This window comes from Cervus elaphus, chromosome 20 (genome assembly GCF_910594005.1).
Source record: "Cervus elaphus chromosome 20, mCerEla1.1, whole genome shotgun sequence".
NCBI lineage: Eukaryota > Metazoa > Chordata > Mammalia > Artiodactyla > Cervidae > Cervus > Cervus elaphus.
The window spans coordinates 114627403-114633717 of NC_057834.1; positions in this window are offsets into that span (position 1 = coordinate 114627403).

The following is a 6315-nucleotide window of genomic DNA, read 5'->3' on the forward strand; positions in this document are numbered from 1 at the left end:
GATCCTACTTTTTTGGCTATTGTAAACAACGCTGTTATGAACTTAGCTCTATAAATATGTTTGAGTCTCTGTATCTCAGATTTGGGGCACATACCTAGAAGTGGAATTGCTGGACCATTTGGTATGTAATTTTTTGACGAGCCACTATACTGTCTTCCTCAATGGCTGCCCCATTTTACATTACCACCAACAACGCCCAAGGGTTCCAATTTCTCCACATCCTTGCCAACATTTGTTTAATAATCATCCTGATAGGTGTGAAGTGGAAGCTGACTGTGGCTTTGATTTGCATTTCCCTAATGAATAATGGCATTGAACATCTTTTCAGTTTATTGGCTATTCGTATATCTTTGGAGAAATGTCTATTAAAATCTTTTGCTCATTTTTCAATTAGGCTATTTTTTTGTTCAGTTGGTATTGTACATACCCTTACCAGATATTTGATTTTCAAATATTATCTCCCAGTCTGTGGGCTGCTTTTTCATTCTTTTGTAGTTAATTTGATACACAAATTTTTAATTTTGATGTAGTTCAATTTACTTATTTTTTACCTTTTTGTCTGTGCTTTTTTAGTTAACTTTTGGCTATGGTTTAAGTGAGGTCACTCAGTCATATCTGACTATTTGCAACCCCATGGACTGCAGGCTGCCAGGTTCCTCTGTCCATGGGATTTTCCAGGCAATAATACTGGAGTGGGTTGCCATTTCCTTCTCCAGGGGATCTTACTCACCCAGGGATTGAACCCGGGGCTCCTGCACTGCAGGCAGACTCTTTACTGTCTGAGCCACCTATGGTGTAAAATAAGGGTATAACTTCATTCTTTTGCATTATCTATTGTAGGTATAGTTGCTTATAGTTATTTATAGTTGCTTATCTATTTTAGATATAGTTGCAACACAAGGGCTCAACAGTTGCGGCTCTCAGGCCCTAGAACTCAGTAGCTGTGGCCTGTGGACTTACTCACTCTATGGCAGTGAGATCTTCTTGGACCAGGGACTGAATGCGCATCTCCTGCATTGGCAGGCGGATTCTTTACCACTACGCCACCAGGGAAGTCCTGTGTCCATTAATCTTATACTCCTAATTTGACCCTCCCCCCACTCCCCTCTGGCAAGGTTTGTCTTCCACGTTCATGAGACTGTTTCTATTTTGTATATAGATTCACTTGTATTATTTTTAAGATTCTGTACATAAGTGATGTAATATAGCAGGTCTTTCTCTGACTTATTTCAGTAAGCATATTCTTGAGGCCCATCCATGTTGCTGCAAATGACAACATTTCATTCTTTTTTTATGACTAATATTCCATTGTATTTGTATCACATCCTCTTAACCCAATCATCTGCTGATGGGCACTTGGGTTGCTTCCATGTCTTGGCTATTGTAAATAGTGCTGCTATGACCACTGGGGTATATGTATCTTTTTGAATTAGTTTTTTTTTTCTTCAAATATATTCCAGGAGTGGAGGTGCTGGATCACATGGTAGAATAGTTTTTTTAAGGAACTGCCATACTGTTTTCCACAGGATCACACCAATTTACATCCCCACCAAAAGTTAGAATGAATATTTCTATTTTAAAAAATTTATTTGGCTGCACCAGGTCTTCATGTCCACATGTAGGTTCTTTAGCTGTGGCATGCAGGATCTAGTTTCCTGATCAGGGTTTGAACCCAGGTACCCTGCATCAGGAGCATGGAGTCCTAGCCACTGGACATTCGGGGAAGTCCTGAGTTTTTCTATTTCTGCAAAAAACTTCATTGGGGTTTTGATAGGGATTGCACTGACTCAGTAGATCCCTCTGGGTAGTATTTACATCTTAACAGTATGTCTTCCAATCCATGAATCCATTAGTCTGTTGAACTGCAAGAAGATCAACCCAGTCACTCCTAAAGGAAATCAACCCTGAATATTCATTAGAAGGACTGATACTGAAGCTGAAGCTCCAATACTTTGGCCACCTGATGCGAAGAGTCAACTCATTCAGAAAGATCTTGATGCTGGGAAAGACTGAGGATAGGAGAAGGGGGCAACAGAGGATGAGATGGTTAGATGGCATCACTACCTCAATGGACATGAGTTTGAGCAAACTCCAGGAGATAGTGAAAGACAGGGAAGCCTGGCATACTGCATTCCATGGGGTTGCAATGAGTTGGACACGACTTAGAGACTGAACAACAATCCATTAACATGGTATGTCAGTTTGTTTATTTATGTCCTAATTTCTCAGCAGTGTTTTGTAGCTTTCAGTGTACAAGTCTTTTGCCTTCTTGGTAAAGTTTATTTCTAAGTATTTTGTTCTTTTTTGATCCTGTTGTGAACAGAATTACTTTTTTTAAATTTATTTATTTTTTAGTTCTACCAGTTTCTTGCTACCAATCCATCTCCCTCCACCCTCGTGCACACACGATCAGTCATGTAATCCCATGGACTTCAGCCCGCCAGACTCCTCTGTCCATGGATTTTTCCAGGCAAGAATACTGGAGTGGGTTGCCATTTCCTTCTCCACAGAATTACTTTCTTAATCTACTTTTTAGACTGTTCATTGTCAGTGTATAGAAAAGCAACTAATTTTTGTGTGTTGATTTTGTATCCTGAAGCTTTCCTGAATTTATTTATTAGTGTTTTTTGGTGGGCTAGTTTGATTTCTTAGACACATTTTAAAAAAAGGTGTTACTGCAGGATAAACTCATCACTACCTCGTTCAAGTTTATACTTTTCTTTGATAAGGTATCCCTAAGAGGAGGCAAATCTTTGAGAAGAAACACCAGTGCCAAGGAAATCAACATATGCAACCTAAGAATTCTGGCCCAAATACCATGACCAAAGATCCTGTCCCAGGTATGCAGAATATCTAATTATTAAGTTTGTAAAAGTCAACTCCTGAATATATACAAAAACTATGAATCCTACTTGTTAAAAAAGAAAAAACCTCTCAAACTTACTGAGTAATCCTTAAGGTTTGACTTCCAGGCTAATATTGAGTGATATTTAATGAAGATTTCTATCAAGAGGCCACATATACATACTTTTCATTTCAATAAGCATTGAGTGATGTGGGGTGATATTTAGAATTTAAACCCTGGAATTTGACAGGTCTAGATTAGAATTCTGGTTCTCTCACCAATTAGTTGCATTGGTACTTCTCAACACCATTTTTGTTCTGCTTTAGACCATAACATCTGCCCCACTGACAGTGGGAGTGTGAGAGTTAAATGAGATAACTCTGGATTCAATAAGTGTTGGTTATTATGACTGTAAGTAGACTACATGTTGTCACTATGCAAGATACTGGGAATAAAGATGTATGACACAGCATCTGCCATCAAGGTGCTCACAGTCTAGATGGGAGAAGTATGAAGAGAATCAATCTCAATATATTATACTACACTAAAAACATGTGCAAAGCAATGAAAGCTTGAAACAAAGTGGTATGATGGTCACAAATGTAAGGCTGTCATGCTCAGATATGAAATTTAGGTTCTAAAGGATGGATTGGAGCAAGTGACTCATAGGCCAGCCCAATAAGGAGGCTATGATAATCTAGGCAAACTGTGTGGCAGAGCAATGCAGCCTGAACGGGAGGGCGGCAGTGCAGGATGGGGCCTTGCTGTGCCTAGAACCATAAGCTCCTTTCTGCCATGGCTTGGGAGATAACACACTTTATAATAATCTTTCATCTTCACCTTAATCATTTAGAGGGTTCTAAGGAACCCTGTTTGACTCAGAGACCATTTACAGGGGAGGAGACAGGCTCAGAGAGCAAGGCCATCATTATACTAATATAGGGGCACTAGTTACATCATACTCTATGAAAATGGCAACCACTGGAACACAACAAATATGAATGGTGACCCCTAGAGCTGTGCATTACAGCAGTCTTATTGAAAAGATAACATATAACATAGCAGTCAATGGAACTGACCTCCATCTAAAAACCTGTACATCTTCTACTATCCCATACTATTGATATGTCTTTATCGTAATATTTTATTTGTGGATATATAACACACTTAGGATTAAACACTGAGTTGAAACAAAGAAACAAATCAAACACATCCCAATGTGGGTTTTCACAAGAACCTGGTAGGCTTATTAAAATTAATTTAATGGAATCCCATAAACACTAGTTACTTAACAACAAATCAAGATGCTTGATGTATTCTTAAGCCATTACTTAACAGGGGTAAAACAAATATAAGGTTCCAATTATTTACTTTGGGCTTCCCCAAAACAGATAAATAAGGACCTTTATAAAAACTGTAAGGACTAACCACAAAAACCAAGATTATCAATCAACTCTCTGCAGACATTTCTTGAATTATCCCAAAATTTTAAGGTGAATTTCCCCAGAAAATTCTATAGTTATCTTGTCAGTAAACACATAAACTTAGTAAAAAGTAAACGCTGAATAACTACTTCATGTATTTTAAAAAAACTATATAATTCATATTTATGCCAAGAACACTACAATTTACAGAAGTTCCATCAACATTCTTACCTATACCTACTCACTCTGAAGGCAGGAACATTTCTTTGGGTTGAGTCAGGATCTCAGTATGCTTTGTCCAGGAAAAGTGAAGGTATGAAAATATAAAACAAAAAGAATATTGGCTCATTACACATGAGAGGCCAGCCATTAAGAGTTGTTGTCAACAGGATGAAAGGAAATACTGAGGCGAGCTCCTCTGGGTGGGTAGTTAAAATGTGATCAAAATGTAAAAGAGGAAGTATATATATACAAAAAACTTCTATGGGTATTGATACAAAGACAACTCTGAAAAGATGATAAAACACCTACTTGAGGATTTTCAGAAATGAGATTCACAGAACTATAGCAACATAAGAAATACTAATTCAGAAACATCTCATTTGACTGCTGATGAATTTCAAAGTTGTTAGGTTAGGGAATCTGCCCAAGGTCATATGGTTAATGCCACAGTTTGGACTAGGACCTAATTCTCCTGAATTCCAAATGAGACCTCCCCACCCCGCAACCATTTGCCATACTACCCATCTCTTCTGTGTTCTTAACCACTTGAAATCCCTTTAACTCTCTTCACCCCCACAATGTACCCTTTAGGGAAAGTCAAAAGAACAGCGTTCTGGACAATGGAGACCATGTAGACCTGCTGATCTAACAATGTAGGAAGCAGTATATAAAAAAATGACTAGATTGCAATTCATTTTGGGGTGAGGAGCAGAGAGGAAATACAAAAGGAGGAAATTCTATAGACAACAAAAAGAGAAGCACAAGAGGAAGTATTATCCTCTTTTGTTATTTTATTACTGTTATTTTATTTTGTAGTTAAGTCCATATATTATATAAAACATAACAGGAAAAAGCAACAAATGTATAAAATAAATTGAGGTGTCTGGATGGAAAAAAACACAAGAGCTTTGCCTTCGTGTCTATAGATCTCTTGATATATTGTTGGTCTTGCACTAGAGGTATCAAATAAAGATATCTAGCTTGAAACAAGATTTGATATGCTGCAAGGTTAAGCCATAGTTTGATGATGGGTCATGACAGATTTTCTAAATCTTATTCTTAAATATTGGCTCTAACAAAAGCTGATATAACAAAGTGCAAGCATTTATCATCAGACAGCAAGAGGGAAGCTTCAGTGAATGAATGCAACTTACCTCCAAGTCCTCTGAAAGGAGGTGAAAAAATAAATACTGTGTTTTATCAGTATTCCCCCAAAGCATTACCTAAGCATGCAGGAGGATGCTGTGAGCAGCTACAATAGTAAGATCCAATCCAGAGGTAGGTTCAAGGCCAAAAGTAGAGGAACGGTTGAAGAAGTCCTCCTGGGGCCAGTACCATTTCACAGAATGCGCGTTTGTGCTGGGGAATGAGTCTATGGCCTATTTTTTCTGATTCGAAAGAACATTCCCAACTTCAACCTTGCTGAAAAAGAGGCATTTTTGCACCTGCTATTAAGAACATCTAGAACACAGGATAAGGCTGGCATAAAATTATTTAGCAAGCACATGCTAGCTATTCCAGTTTGAAATCTACCAAACTGTAAAATCAAAAAAATTAAAAAGTTGAAGACGGAGCTGTTGTTTCTCAAAGATGAAGAAACCATCTTACAAAAAGAGGGATTAGGCACTCACTTAACTCTATACGGAGAACATCCTTCCTTCTCAAGCTAGATGGAAGATGAGGAAGAGCATTGCTACAGGCTGACCAGGCCATTTGGAGACCGAGGGGAGAGGAAACAAGGCATTCAGAAAGAAAGCTAGTAGGAGAAGTTCTTCTGGGTCTAACTAGGTAAGTGAATCTAAGGCAACTGCACCAAAGATATGC